This window comes from Dendrobates tinctorius, unplaced genomic scaffold, assembly GCF_039654945.1.
Source record: "Dendrobates tinctorius isolate UK_male_01 unplaced genomic scaffold, ASM3965494v1 ptg000633l, whole genome shotgun sequence".
NCBI classification, from domain to species: Eukaryota; Metazoa; Chordata; class Amphibia; order Anura; family Dendrobatidae; genus Dendrobates; species Dendrobates tinctorius.
The window spans coordinates 13,480-31,366 of record NW_027362285.1 but is presented as its reverse complement, the minus strand read 5'-3'; the positions used below and the strand labels follow the sequence as shown (position 1 = coordinate 31,366).

The 17,887-nt window shown below is 41.9% G+C and overlaps 1 long non-coding RNA gene across 1 annotated transcript; it reads right to left on the bottom strand.

The window, feature by feature from the left end:
* Positions 1–4,355: 4,355 nt before the first annotated feature.
* On the bottom strand, positions 4,356–5,768 carry LOC141079192 (uncharacterized). The gene is made up of 2 exons (XR_012228203.1): positions 5,493–5,768; positions 4,356–4,513 (listed from the first exon to the last, which is right to left on the bottom strand). It is a non-coding gene; the product is annotated as an uncharacterized lncRNA (long non-coding RNA).
* Between the last annotated feature and the right edge of the window lie 12,119 nt (positions 5,769–17,887).

Genomic DNA, 17,887 nt, shown 5'->3' with positions numbered 1-17,887 from the left:
AATGTGTGTGACTGGATTAAAGCAGCATGGACAACTGCAACCCAAGACTATAGGTATAAGCCTTATGGCTACATAGATTTTAAAGCTAGAATCTTCATTAGGAAAAAGGAGATCCCCTTACACAAATAAAGATAATTGTAATCCGCTCCTAATAACTTTAAAAACCCTAAGATGAGGGATCAAAGGTTATAGGAGCTGATATATCCGGAACAGACACAATAGGACTTTTCTACATAGAAGTTCAGAATAATAGCATACATAGACCCAAGCAAGGTATGCCGGAAAGAACCATAATAGAGTCCATAGTGCTCATAGGTTAGAAAATCTAACTAACTTATGAAGATAAACTAGCTCTAGAGAGGCTGTGAGAAGAATGAATGGTTAGAATGGCTTAAATACATTGCAAAAAGCTTAAAAAATTAAGTTATATAGTAAAACTTATGTCTGCTCAGAAAGGGAAGTAAAATGTTATCATTTTTGTTATCCCCACTTGAGAAACTGGATATCCTACCACATGTGATTATTTTTCCTGGTAACTATACTTATTTTAGTCTTCCAGGGCATGGGCATGATTTCGGAGAGCTCCAAGGCGACTCTTTTAGAGAATGGATCATTGTCTCCCACAGGGTCAAGTAGTCTGCCATATGGGCAAACCACACTATCCTGAGAGTGGATGTATGGTGGTTATGCGGTGATAAAAGGATAAGAGCCAGAATACCACATGGTTCCTGAGGGGATTGTGCAGTGGTCCAGCTAATCATGCCATTCCACCTGTTGTCAACAGGGATATAGTGGAAGAGACAGAAGCGTAAAACTCCGCAAGGATCCTTCCATTCTAGTATCTACAGAGATGACATTGGAGTTCCCAGCTGAGTGTCTAACGAGTACAAGGCTAGGAACCAGGTGGCAGCCGGGTGGTAATCCATAATTTGGTGGGTGATTATAAAAAAGAATGTAGATTGGATAAACTACTTATACTATAACCAGCAGAGATTTGTTAATTATACTCGAGATGCAGTTAAAGGGGTAGCTGAGCAATTAAGACCAACTTCTTTCATGGCTTGGCAGAATAGAATGGCATTAAACAAGTTCTTAGCAGAAAAGGGAGGTGTATATAAAATGTTTGGAGGATTTTGCTGCACCCTTTATCCCTAATACAGATCCTGATTGAAGTATCTCCAAAGCTCTTGATGGACTGACTGCCCTGTCTAATGAATTAGCTGAAAACTCTGGATATGACGACATATTTTCTTCCTGGACTGAAGACTGGTTTGGGAAATGGTCCGGATTATTCACTTTTGCGTTGATATCTCTTACCATCGTGGCCGGAGTGCTGATTCTTTGTGGATGCTGTGCTATTCCATGCATTAGAGGACTTATTCAAAGACTGACTCTGCCATAACGAAAACTATGTATCAAGGAATGGAGATTTTGAAACCCAATGAAGGAATGGAAATTTTGGAACTCTGTGTTGAAGATTCCGAATAATACTTTTCCCCCAGATTATCAATAGTCTGTTATATGAAGAGTTTCTGTGAAATCTGTTAAAAGAAAACTAAAGCTCCTATGTATATAGATAATTGATTTTATTACAAGATGAGGGAATGTTATAATAATTGTAATAAAGTCCTTTTATGTGCATGTTTATGTATGTGTATGTGTGTGTATATATATATACAGTGGGGCAAAAAAGTATTTAGTCAGTCAGCAATAGTGCAAGTTCCACCACTTAAAAAGATGAGAGGCGTCTGTAATTTACATCATAGGTAGACCTCAACTATGGAAGACAAACTGAGAAAAAAAAATCCAGAAAATCACATTGTCTGTTTTTTTTTCATTTTATTTGCATATTATGGTGGAAAATAAGTATTTGGTCAGAAACAAAATTTCATCTCAATACTTTGTGATATATCCTTTGTTGGCAATGACAGAGGTCAAACGTTTTCTGTAAGTCTTCACAAGGTTGCCACACACTGTTGTTGGTATGTTGGCCCATTCCTCCATGCAGATCTCCTCTAGAGCAGTGATGTTTTTGGCTTTTCGCTTGGCAACACGGACTTTCAACTCCCTCCAAAGGTTTTCTATAGGGTTGAGATCTGGAGACTGGCTAGGCCACTCCAGGACCTTGAAATGCTTCTTACGAAGCCACTCCTTCGTTGCCCTGGCGGTGTGCTTTGGATCATTGTCATGTTGAAAGACCCAGCCACGTTTCATCTTCAATGCCCTTGCTGATGGAAGGAGGTTTGCACTCAAAATCTCACGATACATGGCCCCATTCATTCTTTCATGTACCCGGATCAGTCGTCCTGGCCCCTTTGCAGAGAAACAGCCCCAAAGCATGATGTTTCCACCACCATGCTTTACAGTAGGTATGGTGTTTGATGGATGCAACTCAGTATTCTTTTTCCTCCAAACACGACAAGTTGTGTTTCTACCAAACAGTTCCAGTTTGGTTTCATCAGACCATAGGACATTCTCCCAAAACTCCTCTGGATCATCCAAATGCTCTCTAGCAAACTTCAGACGGGCCCGGACATGTACAGGCTTAAGCAGTGGGACACGTATGGCACTGCAGGATCTGAGTCCATGGTGGCGTAGTGTGTTACTTATGGTAGGCCTTGTTACATTGGTCCCAGCTCTCTGCAGTTCATTCACTAGGTCCCCCCGCGTGGTTCTGGGATTTTTGCGCACCGTTCTTGTGATCATTCTGACCCCACGGGGTGGGATTTTGCGTGGAGCACCAGATCGAGGGAGATTATCAGTGGTCTTGTATGTCTTCCATTTTCTAATTATTGCTCCCACAGTTGATTTCTTCACTCCAAGCTGGTTGGCTATTGCAGATTCAGTCTTCCCAGCCTGGTGCAGGGCTACAATTTTGTTTCTGGTGTCCTTTGACAGCTCTTTGGTCTTCACCATAGTGGAGTTTGGAGTCAGACTGTTTGAGGGTGTGCACAGGTGTCTTTTTATACTGATAACAAGTTTAAACAGGTGCCATTACTACAGGTAATGAGTGGAGGAAAGAGGAGACTCTTAAAGAAGAAGTTACAGGTCTGTGAGAGCCAGAAATCTTGATTGCTTGTTTCTGACCAAATACTTATTTTCCACCATAATATGCAAATAAAATGAAAAAAAAAACAGACAATGTGATTTTCTGGATTTTTTTTTCTCAGTTTGTCTCCCATAGTTGAGGTCTACCTATGATGTAAATTACAGACGCCTCTCATCTTTTTAAGTGGTGGAACTTGCACTATTGCTGACTGACTAAATACTTTTTTGCCCCACTGTATATATATATATTTGCATGTTTGACATTTAAGTTTCTTGACTTAGAAACTCTTTTCAGCTGATGCAATGTGAAGACATGGGTGTAATGCTTAGTTTGCTATCCTTACGTACAAATTAAAAATGTTATTCTTTTACTTCTCTGGTAACGTAGATAAGGATTGCTGACAGTTAAGCATATTGCATCATATGTACTATTTTGCAAACCTTGTATTTTAAACGCCCTTTCTGTTCTTCTACTTAAACTCTAAGAATCTGTACTGCAGCAGACAGGTGACTGCTCACATCTGGTGTGGCTGTCATTCTCTCTCCATGCAGGCATGATCTATAAAGAATCATCTTACTTATTCAGGTCTGGATGATTACTAATTGGAAGACTAAAACTCCACTGACAATATACGTCACTTGTCTCATCTATTGCATTTTTTCTGTGCTGTATTGTGCATAAATATGTGACCCTTCAGATTTTGTATTAGTTTAGCCTGAAGAAGAGACCTGAGTAGTCTCGAAAGCTTGCAATGTGTTACCATCTTTTCAGTTAGCCATTAAAAGGTATCAACCACTGAGGAGTCTCAATCCTGAATATTTTTCTATCTACTGGCTAACACGGTACAAAGATATACATCTTTCCTGTATCAAAATGGAGGATACCAGAATGTACCGCATCTTTATGGAACTAAAACCACTTCTGAAGAATGGTGCACAAATGGACAGCGACATTTTTTTCTTCTCTAAATGCAAAAAGGAGAATCTAATTCCCAAAGGACTCTGGATTACAGACCCAATTCTTCATCATGTCACTTGTCTCATCTATTGCATTTTTTCTGTGCTGTATTGTGCATAAATATGTGACCCTTCAGATTCTGTATTGGTCTATGCCTGATGAAGAGACCTGAGTAGCCTCGCAAGCTGCAATTTGTTACCATCTTTTCAGTTAGCCATTAAAAGGTATCAACCACTGAGGACTCTCATTTCTGAATATTTTTCTTCATTGACAATATACACACATAGACAAGAAAAAAAAAAGGGGGCATGGTATAATACATGAATATATAATTAAACAACCAAACCGCTCATAGACTGAATCCTTTATTGGATTAGATTAGTGGTGGTATGAAAGTGTTATAGTCCCAATATCCAAGTAAGATCAAAGGCCTGGTGCCCTCATCTTCTTTGGAGCAGATTCCTCAGATTTTGTAGTCAGTCATAAATCCTCCTGACAGATTTAGTCCTGTGTGGATTGAATAAAATACTTTAAGTCTGCATTTCCAAGCCCTTCAATGTTTTCGTGATTTAAAATTCCCTTTTAATATTATAACTTTCATATTGTTCATATTGTGTCCTGGACCACAGAAATGTTTGGCCAGCGGTAATTTTTTTTTTTTTTTTTTTTTTGGTATCGTGTGGCAATGAGACCTCATCCTTGCTATCACTTTTTGTCCTGTTTCTCCCACATAGAGATCCCCCCAATAGGACATAAAGTGCACATAATTAAGTACACCACATTGGAAGAAGAACATGTGAATGTCTCGGGAATCTTACAGTCCTGCTGTGTGTTTGGAATCTATCTTATATTTGTACTCTACATGAGTGCAGTGTTTGCAGCTCATCACATTGCACGGATAAGTTTCTCTTTGTGTATGAGAGTGCATTGAACTTAGGCCTCTTTCACACTTCAGTTTTTTGCATCAGTTATAATCCGCCAAAAAGGCGGACAAGCGGATCCGTTCTCAACTGATGTGAACGGATGGCACAGGATCCGTTTTCAGACGGATCCTGAAAATGAAGAAATCGCTGGCCGGGGGGGGGGGGGGGAGAGAGAGAGAATTTTTTTTCTTGTTTTGTCCGGCACCCAGAAAGAAATTCGGGTTAAATCAGTGTCTGCAGGATCCGCCAGAGAAAAAAACGTTACAAGCTCCGTTTTGAAATCTTTGAGGATGGTGACGGACAGCAACTTTTGGCGGATCCTCACAAAAAACGGATGCAACGGACAGCAATCCGTCACAATCCGCCATTAATGCAAGTCAATGGGAAAAAAACGGATCCTCAAAAAAAATTTGAGGATCGGTTTTTTTTCAAAACCTGGCGGATTGTGACTGATTGTAAAAAACGGAAGTGTGAAAGAGGCCTTAGGATCATGAGGCTTCTTAAATTTAGAGTAGTAAGACATCTTTGTGTAAGATGTGTTTTTTTGGCAGTTTACTCAATACCTCAAGCTGTGGGTTTTAGGTCACCACCAGAGGTACACGATTATTTTCTTCTTTTTCCTCGGTACTGGAAGTAATTGACTTCTAGGGAACCTTGTAGCTCTAATGGTCTGATCATCGGTGGGGGGTGGTAACCTTGATTTAAAAATGTCTTTTTATGATGTGTTAAGTGTTCATCCCGATCCGTTGCGCTGTAACAGATAAAAAAAAAATTTTGAACTGCCTGGCTGTAGAGGATGGACTTGTTAGTTTAATCAGATTTTTTTTATTGGTTATACATAACAAAACATAACATTAAAAAAAAAAAAAATCCATTTGGGCCACGCAGAGCCTCATTGCATACACTAACTAGAGAATTATAATAACGCTCTTGTATATCCTTTTTTTTTTATCAAATAGATTTTTATTAATCAGAATTCAAAATACAGAATATACAGTAAATCTTCCACAAACAATAGATTTACAAATTGAACAACCCTATTCCCACCCCCCACATGTAGACAGCTTATATAACTCTTTTCTCCATAAGATTTCTCTTGCACCGTAATTTACCATTAGTCATCCTTTTTACCCATATTGTCAATCAAACCATACAAAACAGAAATGTTCCTATGTTCGGGTATTAATGGTTTATCCACAACACCAGCATTGTAAAATATAGCACATTCCCATCAGTTAACTGTACCGTATTGTAGCCAGGGATTCCTCAACCTCTCATAGGTTTTAGAATTGCCTCTTTTAGCATATATCCTTTCCTCCAGCTGGATGATACAAGACACCTGTTTCACAAACTCTCTCAGAAGGTGCTTCTTTCCTGATCCAGTTCCTCGCAATCAGCTTCCTTGCTACATATAGTAGTCTGGCTATAGCAAGCTTTGCACTATTAACTATGTCAATTTATTCCACATATCCCAGTATGCAGACCAGTGGGTTTTTGGGTATAACACTTCCGTAAGCCCCTTCTATTCTGTTAATGACATTAAACCAGAACGCAGATAGCCTGGGACAAGTCCACATCATATGAAGGATTCCGGCATCAGACCCCCCACATCTTGGACAGTCAGAGTTGTCCCTCAGCCCCATTGTAAACATCAGAAGGGGGGTACGGTACACACGATGGATCACATAAAGATGGGACAACCTAGCTGGTTCACTCATAGTGAGTTTGGGGACATATTCTAGGACTCTGTCCCATACCTCGTCAGTCATCACATCAATCTCTCCCTCCCATTTGGATCTTGCTTTAAGTGGGAACCCCATTAAATGTGTATGTAATATATCTTTGTAGGTGTTAGAAATTACCCCTTTTGTAAGTCCAGCACCACCACCTATATAGTGCAACACTATGTCAGATTGTATCTGCAGGTTTCTGGAAAGTTTTTGAGCCGTAATGGCATGCCGTACCTGACAGTAGTGGTACCATTCAGGATCCGGCAACTGAAATTCACTCTAATTGCACAAACGGTCTCAGCTCCCCGTTATCCATAATTTGAGACATTAATGTCAGTCCCCTACGTTTCCAGTCTCCCAAGTTTCCGAATCTCTGGGAGGTTACTATTATCCCATATAACTGTGAATCTAGTCATCCTGGTCACCCCTCTCACCCTCTTTAGTCTGTTCCACAGGTCTTGTAAGAGTCGCAGAGTGGGACACCCGTCTCCCATTACACCCATCTTCTAGACCAAGTATTAACGGGCTTCTATTTAGTACGTATTCCAGCACTCCTCTGATGACGCCTGCCTTCTCTTGATTAGACCACCCTCTGAGATGTTGACTTTGGGCAGCTAAAAAATACAGTTCCGGATTTGGTAGTGCCAGTCCCCCTTCATCCTTTGGTCTTTGCAAGGTTTCAAGCCTTATTCTAGGTTGTTTCTTACCCCATACCAAGGCCCTAAACAGTGAATTCCCCACTCCAAACCTTTTCTGCGGTATCCAGATTGGGGAGTTGTGTAATATATATAAAAGCTTGGGCATTAAAACCATTTTAAGTAGATTAATCCTTCCCACCACCGACAAGTGTAATTTGTTCCAAGTATCCACCTTAGTTCTTAGAATTGCCAGTAGAGGTACTAGATTAGTATTAAGGTACTCAGTCACTGATAGGGAAACCTGTATCCCCAAATATCTAAACATTTCCACACATTGTAGTTTATTGGCCCCTATGTCTTCCTGAGTCCATACCACCTCCTTGTCCACTTTAAATAGGCTTGATTTAGACCAATTTATGGTCAGTCCTGAGATCTCACCGAACCCCTCAATGGTCTGCACAGCATGATCCATTGAAGCTGAGGGGTCCCCTAGGAATAACAAAAGGTCATCCGCATACAGGGCCACCTTTTCCTCCAAATCGCCATATTGAAACCCCTTTATTGCCTTGTTGCATCTAATAGCAGCCACCAATGGCTCTATCGCAATAGCAAACAGGACCTGCGACAGTGGACAGCCTTGCCTCCTTCCTCTATGCAGCTGTATTCCCGCGGACATTACCCCATTAATCTTAACTCTAGCTGTGGGTTGAGTATACAATAGCTGAATCCACGCAGTAAATTGAGGACCAAAGCCCATACTATGCAGCACTCTTCACAGGTATGACCATTCTACAGAGTCAAAGGCTTTATGGGCATCAAGTGAGGCTATCACCCTCCCACCTGGGTTATCGACTGGCAACTGCAGATTGAGATATAGTCTCCGTATATTGGCTGCTGTTGATCTGTTGGGCATAAACCCCGATTGATCCATATGGATCAATGTATCAACAACACCAGTTAGTCGCTTCGCCAGCACTTAAGCCAGTATTTTCACATCAGCTGTCAGCAAGGATATTGGCCTGTATGAATCTGGAATTCCTGGATTCTTACCGTCCTTAGGAATCACCACTATCACCGCCTCCCACATAGACGCAGGCAAAATCCCTTTCATAGCCTCCTCAAACACTATTAATAGCTTGGGTAGCAGAATTTCTTCTAGGGGTTTGTATATTTCCGCAGGAAGACCGTCTGCTCCCGGGGCCCTCTCATTAGTAATGCCATGCAGAGCCATCTCCAACTCCTCTACTGTGATAGGAGACTCCAGAATGTCGGGCGTCTCAATAACCCTTGTCCCCTTTGCAGTATCCATACTATGTATAAATGAGCTGCCTCTCTGGGCTGCAGCTATAATCGACAATAGATGACCAACTTTTTCACCTTCGTAGAATCTAATCTTCTGAAAAGCCTGCTTCTTAGTTGCTTTATCTAGTAGTAACCTATTGACCCTTTCATGTGCCTGCCTAAGTGTCAGTTGAGTGTCGGGTGTAGCGTGCTGTGCCATTTCTATTTCCGCCCTAGTTAGGGCTTCCAGACTATCCACCTCATCTCGCTTAGTTTGTGTCTTTAGGCCCCGTCTCACTAAGCGACATACCAGCGATCCCGACACCGATATGAAGGTGTCAGGATCGCTAGTAAGTCGCTATGTGATCGCTGGTGAGCTGTCATCGCTGGCCATCCTGTAAAAAATAGAATCAAAATAAAAAATATAGTTATTCTCACCTTCCGACGTCGCGTTCAGCCATCCCGCCTCTCTCCACGCTCCGGTCCCAGTGATCCTTTGCACGAATGACCGCGAGATGTCACGGTCTCGCGGGATAACAAAGTCTCGCGGTCATTTGTGCAAAGGCGCACTGGGACCGGAGCGTGGAGAGAGGCAGGATGCCTGCGCGGGACTTCGGAAGGTGAGAATAACTATATTTTTTTTTTTTTTTATTATTTTTTTACACCTGATCGCTGGTCTCCTGCTGTCACACACAGCGATGCGTGCTGGCCAGCGGGAGACCAGCTACCAAAGAAATGTCCAGAGATTTCTTGCAGCGATCAGCGATACCGGCAGGGGGGCCGCTCGCTGATCGCTGTCACACACAGCAATCTCGCTGGTGAGATCGCTGTTACGTCACAAAAGTTGTGACTCGGCAGCGATCTCGCTACCGAGATTGCTTAGTGAGACGGGTCCTTTACTCCTACATATATCCCTGTATAGAATTCCCCGGAGATATGCCTTCATGGCGTCCCATACCACCAGAGGATGAGCACTATCATCATTATGGACAAAGAATTCCCCAATCTCCCGCATGATGCCCTGCATATTTATATGTTGTATCCAGGCCGGATGTAACTTCCACTCTCCCCTTATCCCCCCTCTCAAATGCTCCCGTCTAATGGACACAAGGATGGGACTGTGGTCCGAGATCACTCTCGGTAAGTATTGCACATCCCCCACCACTGCATTCATCAATTCATTAGCTAATGCCATGTCGATGCGAGATAGGGTATTATGAGAAGCTGAATAGCAGGAGAAGCACTGTTTCCCGTCATTTCTTACCCTCCAAATGTCCATCAAACCCATTTCCCGAACTAAATTGCCAAATGGGGTTATAGTGTCACTCAATACTCCCAATGGCCTCCTATTCTTGTCCCAATAAGAGTCTATTACATTATTATAGTCACCCACTATCAAAAGAGGCAATACTCCCCCTCTTCCTGAGAATTCCCAAGTCTCCTTCAGCTTAGTACTCGAGTAGGGGGTGGAATATAAATAGTGGCAATGCACATAAGGTGGCCAAATTTACATTTGATGACTACACACTGCCCATCCGGGTCAATATGCACCTCTATTTCCTCATATTGTATTGAAGTATGAATTAGCACAGATACCCCCCTTGCGTAGCTAGAAAAAGTAGAGTGATAGGCCCTCTGTATCCATCGCCTATTCAAGAGTCTCGTTGTCTCCGGTAAAAGATGAGTCTCCAGGAGGCATACCACCAATGGGCCCTGGTCTTGTATATATTTGAATATAGCAGCCCTCTTAGTTTTGTCAGATAAACCCCTAACATTCCAGCTTAGTACCTTAATTCCCCCCCCCCTCCATAGTGTTGATAACTGGAATTATTAATCAGTGTAGTTTTCCCCCTTGCTGTCTGAACCCATCCCTCCTCCCTCACCCCCCCTCCTCCCATCCCCCCCCCTCCTCTTCTCCCCCTTCCTAGTGCATATACTCTCAAAGAGAGCTGTGTAATCTGGTCCCTGGCCCCCCTCCCGCCTCCCCCACCACCATGCTTCTACATTCATCTAATTGCATACGTAGAGCAACTATCTTCCCAGCTCCCCCCATCCCGTCCTGTTGTGTAGGATAGAAGTTCCCATTGTATAACATCAATAATATAATAAAACATATACAATTCAAATTTTGGAAATTATAACAATAGACACCTCCGCTGTGCCCAACATTGGGCAACCACCAAATCTCAATCATTTCGCCCCGCCAAAGCCTCAATCTCAACCATATGCCAGTGGATCTAGAGAAGATCATATTCAGGAGATCAAGAGGCGTATAATAAAAGGGCCAAAGAACCGATGACAAAAAAAAAAAAAACAGGAAAACCAGGAACAAGGCCGAAGCCTACCAAAAATCAGTTCTTCGACAGGAAAAAAATGGTTAAGAATTCCTTGCGAGACACTGAAAGATGTGATATGTCCTCAGCCGACCATCTCAGGCATAGTCCTCTTGACCAATCAATTCCAGCTCATGTCTTCCCCTGGAATTTATGCACATTAATGTCAATCCATTGGTTAGCTTCTATCGGATCGATGAAAAATTGCACTTTATCAAGCGCCACCACCCTTAGTTTAGCCGGGAAAATCATGGAGTACTGCTCTCCCAGCTCTCTAAGACGCTTCTTCACTCCTCCAAATTGCATACGCTGTTTTTGGACTGCAATAGAAAAATCTGGGTAGATAGCTACTTTTTCACCATTCATGGCAAGATCCCCCATCTCTCTCACCCTCCTTAGAATTATGTCTCTATCCCTATAATGGAGAAGCTTAGCAAACATAGTGCGTGGTCCCCTACCTGGTGGTTGTGGCTGCATGGGAACTATGTGTGCACGCTCCACAGCAAAAAACTTGGTCAGAGTATCTGTGCCAAATTTCTCCCTGAGCCACTCTTCCATAAATTCTGTGGGGTTTCTCCCTTCGGATTTTTCCGGGAGGCCAACAATCCTTATATTATTACGTCTAGAGCGATTCTCTAGATCATCATTTTTGCCCACTATTTCAGAGATTTGCTGAGCGAATCTTTTTTCTGCTTTCTGGAGTTTAGTGATGTGGTCCTCTGCTTGCCCCACTCTCTTTCCTACCTCTTCTGTTCTGGTATCAGCTTTTTTCATATCTTTTTTTAAATGAGCCACTTCAGATTGAATTCCCAGAACCTGCTGTGTCAGCGTGGTTAAGGCATTCTTACAGAAGGAGACCGCTGCAAATATGTCCTTCAGTGTGGGATTCTCATGATCCTCCCCTAACGCTCTTGTATATCCAAGTTGATCACACATGCATTTAAGATAATTTATACATTATACTCTTTTCTCTGTATTATGTTAGATATATCAAGTAGAGGAAAAAAAAGACAAACAGAAAACATACCACAACATTTGTGAATATCGCTACCTAAGAAGGATATATAAATTCTATTAGATATAAAAATAGGAAGAAAGAGGAGAAGAAAAAGATCATACAGAGGATAAGACAAACAAAGGGAGGGTAGGGTGGAGAGGAGTAACGGGTGGTGGTGGAAATTTTAAGTCCATATTTTCCCTATTCAGAAGGACAAATACCAGGGATCAAACTAGTGTCTAGGATGGGTGATTAAATTAATTAATTCCCAGTATTGTGAAGTCTTTTCTCATCAGAAAAATAAGGAAAATAATTCGGGTGAGTTCCTAATGAGACTCCAGGGTTGCCACAACTGTACAAACTTTGTGTTGTCTGCTGTGACTGCTGCTGATAGATCTTCCATATGACAAATATACAAAATTTTGTCCTGCCATTCTGACATAGATGAGGTGACTGATGTCCGCCAGTGTCTGGGTTTTATTGTAGGTGCTGCTGCCAAGCAGAATCTCAAGACTACGTTTCTGTGTACTTATAGGACCTGGGAGCATGGATAAGAGGGCAATCTAGGGGGAGGGAGTGATTCTTTCCCCTGAGATCTTACAATATGCGTTAAATACCCCATCCCAAAATGGTCTGATTTCGTCACAATCCCACCAAATGTGCAACATCGTGCCCCTCTCTTTTCCACAATGCCAAGACACATCTGGCACCGAAGGGAAGATCACATGCAACTTTGTTGGGACCTGATACTATCTTGTCAAGATCTTGTAATTCCTCTCCTGAACGTACCTGGCCCCCGACATCTTGGGCGTAAATAAAAATGCTTTCTGTATATCCTCCTCCAAAAAGATAGTGTCCATTTTGGTTTCCCGTGCATGCAGAAATCCGAGATCCACTGAACAGGGTGAATGGCTTAATAGTCTACATACAAGGGAAATCAAATGGGAGGGTGGTGGACTCTGAAGGAATATGACTAATACAAATATCGTCACGACTACAACAGCGGGACGATGGACTTTTGAATGTGTTTTGGGTGGACACTGTTCCATCTGAGGTATGTGGGATGGTCAATAGATTTCCGAAAGACCAATGTCTGGATCGAACCATTTTCAATTTTTATTGTGATATCCAGTAAGTTGATTTCCATTTTTGAGTGGTCCATTGTCAGGTTTATTGTGGGGTGAAATGTATTGATTGTCATGGAATTTTAGAAGTTCTTGTTCAGACTCAGTCCAGATTGTTAAGATGTCATCGATATAATGGAAATAGGCCAAGGATTTGATGGAGCAGGATGATAAACAGTCATTTTCCAGTTTAGCCATGAAAAGGTTGGCATACTGGGGTACCATTTTGCTGCCCATAGCCATCTGGTGCATTGTAAATATAGCTTCTCTCCTAAGTATAAAAAAGTTGTGTGAGGATAAATCTGTTGAGTCTTAATACAGACTCAGGAGGGATCCTAAAAGCTTGCTTTGTAACATATATTTTTTATTAGTCATTAAAAGGTATAACTACAAGATTATCTTGTTTTTCACACTGAGAGCATTATATATGCATGATGGACATAGCAGAGTTGTGTATAAAGGTGTGATGGATGTAGCAGAGTTGTGTGCCTGTATATGTGGAGGGGTGATTTAGGATCTCACAAGCATAAAAGAGAACATAGCCCTGCATATGTACATATTACTACCACTCTGCTCGTTGCCTAGGGGTTACAATGCCTTGCACACAAAAAGCTGTTGCCACCGCACTAATAATCTTGTTGCTGCAATGCTCATTGCACAGAGTAGGAGTGGGAAACCATTTTTCTCCCATTTGTTAATCACAGTTTGAACACTGACTGGCATCAATTCCTTAGGTATCTTTTTGTATCCCTTTCCTGTTTTATACAGTTAAACTACCTTTTACTGTACATCCGTTGACAATTCTTTTGCTTTTCCCATGACTCTCAATCCAGAAACATCAGTGGCTGGATGAAAGATGCAAGAGTCTGCCTGGATCCCAGAAACTCACTCAGCTTTTATGCACAGACCCTGATTACAATCAAACAGGTCACAGGTGAGGATGTTACCTTCAGTAACCTTTCAATCCCATTTGTGTCAACTTCTGTGCATGTTATCAGGCCAAAATCCCCAGGGTATGTGAACTTTTGATCAGGGTCATTTGGATGTTTTTGGTTGTCATTATGATTTCAAAAGAGAAATCACAGTAGTTTGACAATAAATGGCTTCACCCAACCACTAACCATGAGTGGAGAAAAAGTTTTGGTGTTATCATTCATATTCTCTGGAAAAAGGCCAAGAAAGCAAAAATTCTGCTGGAGTATGTAAACTTTTGAGCACAACTGTTTACAAAATATAAACTTTATTATTGAACATCAATTAACTGGTGAAGGGGAAAAGGGATATACAAAAAATGTCACACAAAATGTACTGTGAAGATGGAAGCGCATTGGCCTGGGCAGGTGCCAGTTGGATATATACAGTGTCCACCCGTGTACAATATCCTGTTTCAATCTATACCTCACATTAGACAACATATTGAACAAGGTGCAAATCACTAAAGCATTGCAATACCTGCGCCATAATAGGTGCCAACCACCGTTAAGCATACAGGTATATAAGCATTATAAATATCACATAGCAGCTTAGTGAAAACAATATAAAGGTGGTCATTGCCAAAATTGGGCACCGTCCATAGCCCAAGAGAATGTGCGTCCGCTCTACCCGTTTTGGTCCTGCCTTCTTCATGTGGCCTGCACGTCCGACAGCACGCAAGGTATTTATAATATGGTTATACTCCGGAGGCGGTATTGTGCGACTGGATCACGACCGCCTGCATTTGGGTCAACAGTATGTGCAATTAAAAGGATATCACAGATATAATAAACATGGGTTTCTAGTCTCTACATATGATGGATGTCCCATAAGAGAACAATATACATGTAAAAAGAGCACCAGATGACCATATCAATATCCAAAAGAGTTACAGCTATACAAATATTGTACAAATAGCCAGTTCCTAGATGTCATCAAACAGAATAGAAATATTATATACTGTAAATATACAGTATATTCAACTCCAATTAAGGATCATTCATGCTGTAATACACATCTATAGTACTGGTACATCCTGTAGGATTGTTGTCACACATCAGGGGCAATGAGCAAAGGAAGGGTGCATGCGTGCAGAAACCAGAAGCTGCTAAAATAAAAATTCTAAAATCGCAAAAACAGCAATCGTATAGAGCGACATTTCATATATTTAACCCCTTCACAACCAATGACGCCACATAGGCGTCATGAAACCTGGTTCAAATCTGACCAGTGACGCCTATGTGGCGTCATGACTTTAAAGCCCCCCCTGCGGGTCGGGTGACCGGGGTCACTGAAAGGTCACCCGACCCGCAGATACAGGGGGCTTTGTAATTCACCACAGGGGGCGTGGCTTCGCCCCCACGTGGCTACGATCGCTCTGATTGGCTGTTAAAAGTGAAACAGCCAATCAGAGCGATAGTAATATTTCATCAATGAAAATTGATGAAATATTACAATCCAGCCATGCTGTAGCATCGGACATGGCTGGAGACACCGATTCCACCCCCCCACCGGCGATCGCCCCCCCGCAACTGAATGACAGCGGCGATCTGCCACCACTGTCATCATCTGCCCCCCACTCAGACGGATCCTGAAAATGAAGAAATCGCTGGCCGGGGGGGGGGGGGAGAGAGAGAGAATTTTTTTTCTTGTTTTGTCCGGCACCCAGAAAGAAATTCGGGTTAAATCAGTGTCTGCAGGATCCGCCAGAGAAAAAAACGTTACAAGCTCCGTTTTGAAATCTTTGAGGATGGTGACGGACAGCAACTTTTGGCGGATCCTCACAAAAAACGGATGCAACGGACAGCAATCCGTCACAATCCGCCATTAATGCAAGTCAATGGGAAAAAAACGGATCCTCAAAAAAAATTTGAGGATCCGTTTTTTTTCAAAACCTGGCGGATTGTGACTGATTGTAAAAAACGGAATTGTGAAAGAGGCCTTAGGATCATGAGGCTTCTTAAATTTAGAGTAGTAAGACATCTTTGTGTAAGATGTGTTTTTTTAGCAGTTTACTCAATACCTCAAGCTGTGGGTTTTAGGTCACCACCAGAGGTACACGATTATTTTCTTCTTTTTCCTCGGTACTGGAAGTAATTGACTTCTAGGGAACCTTGTAGCTCTAATGGTCTGATCATCGGTGGGGGGTGGTAACCTTGATTTAAAAATGTCTTTTTATGATGTGTTAAGTGTTCATCCCGATCCGTTGCGCTGTAACAGATAAAAAAAAAATTTTGAACTGCCTGGCTGTAGAGGATGGACTTGTTAGTTTAATCAGATTTTTTTTATTGGTTATACATAACAAAACATAACATTAAAAAAAAAAAAAATCCATTTGGGCCACGCAGAGCCTCATTGCATACACTAACTAGAGAATTATAATAACGCTCTTGTATATCCTTTTTTTTTTATCAAATAGATTTTTATTAATCAGAATTCAAAATACAGAATATACAGTAAATCTTCCACAAACAATAGATTTACAAATTGAACAACCCTATTCCCACCCCCCACATGTAGACAGCTTATATAACTCTTTTCTCCATAAGATTTCTCTTGCACCGTAATTTACCATTAGTCATCCTTTTTACCCATATTGTCAATCAAACCATACAAAACAGAAATGTTCCTATGTTCGGGTATTAATGGTTTATCCACAACACCAGCATTGTAAAATATAGCACATTCCCATCAGTTAACTGTACCGTATTGTAGCCAGGGATTCCACAACCTCTCATAGGTTTTAGAATTGCCTCTTTTAGCATATATCCTTTCCTCCAGCTGGATGATACAAGACACCTGTTTCACAAACTCTCTCAGAAGGTGCTTCTTTCCTGATCCAGTTCCTCGCAATCAGCTTCCTTGCTACATATAGTAGTCTGGCTATAGCAAGCTTTGCACTATTAACTATGTCAATTTATTCCACATATCCCAGTATGCAGACCAGTGGGTTTTTGGGTATAACACTTCCGTAAGCCCCTTCTATTCTGTTAATGACATTAAACCAGAACGCAGATAGCCTGGGACAAGTCCACATCATATGAAGGATTCCGGCATCAGACCCCCCACATCTTGGACAGTCAGAGTTGTCCCTCAGCCCCATTGTAAACATCAGAAGGGGGGTACGGTACACACGATGGATCACATAAAGATGGGACAACCTAGCTGGTTCACTCATAGTGAGTTTGGGGACATATTCTAGGACTCTGTCCCATACCTCGTCAGTCATCACATCAATCTCTCCCTCCCATTTGGATCTTGCTTTAAGTGGGAACCCCATTAAATGTGTATGTAATATATCTTTGTAGGTGTTAGAAATTACCCCTTTTGTAAGTCCAGCACCACCACCTATATAGTCCAACACTATGTCAGATTGTATCTGCAGGTTTCTGGAAAGTTTTTGAGCCGTAATGGCATGCCGTACCTGACAGTAGTGGTACCATTCAGGATCCGGCAACTGAAATTCACTCTAATTGCACAAACGGTCTCAGCTCCCCGTTATCCATAATTTGAGACATTAATGTCAGTCCCCTACGTTTCCAGTCTCCCAAGTTTCCGAATCTCTGGGAGGTTACTATTATCCCATATAACTGTGAATCTAGTCATCCCGGTCACCCCTCTCACCCTCTTTAGTCTGTTCCACAGGTCTTGTAAGAGTCGCAGAGTGGGACACCCGTCTCCCATTACACCCATCTTCTAGACCAAGTATTAACGGGCTTCTATTTAGTACGTATTCCAGCACTCCTCTGATGACGCCTGCCTTCTCTTGATTAGACCACCCTCTGAGATGTTGACTTTGGGCAGCTAAAAAATACAGTTCCGGATTTGGTAGTGCCAGTCCCCCTTCATCCTTTGGTCTTTGCAAGGTTTCAAGCCTTATTCT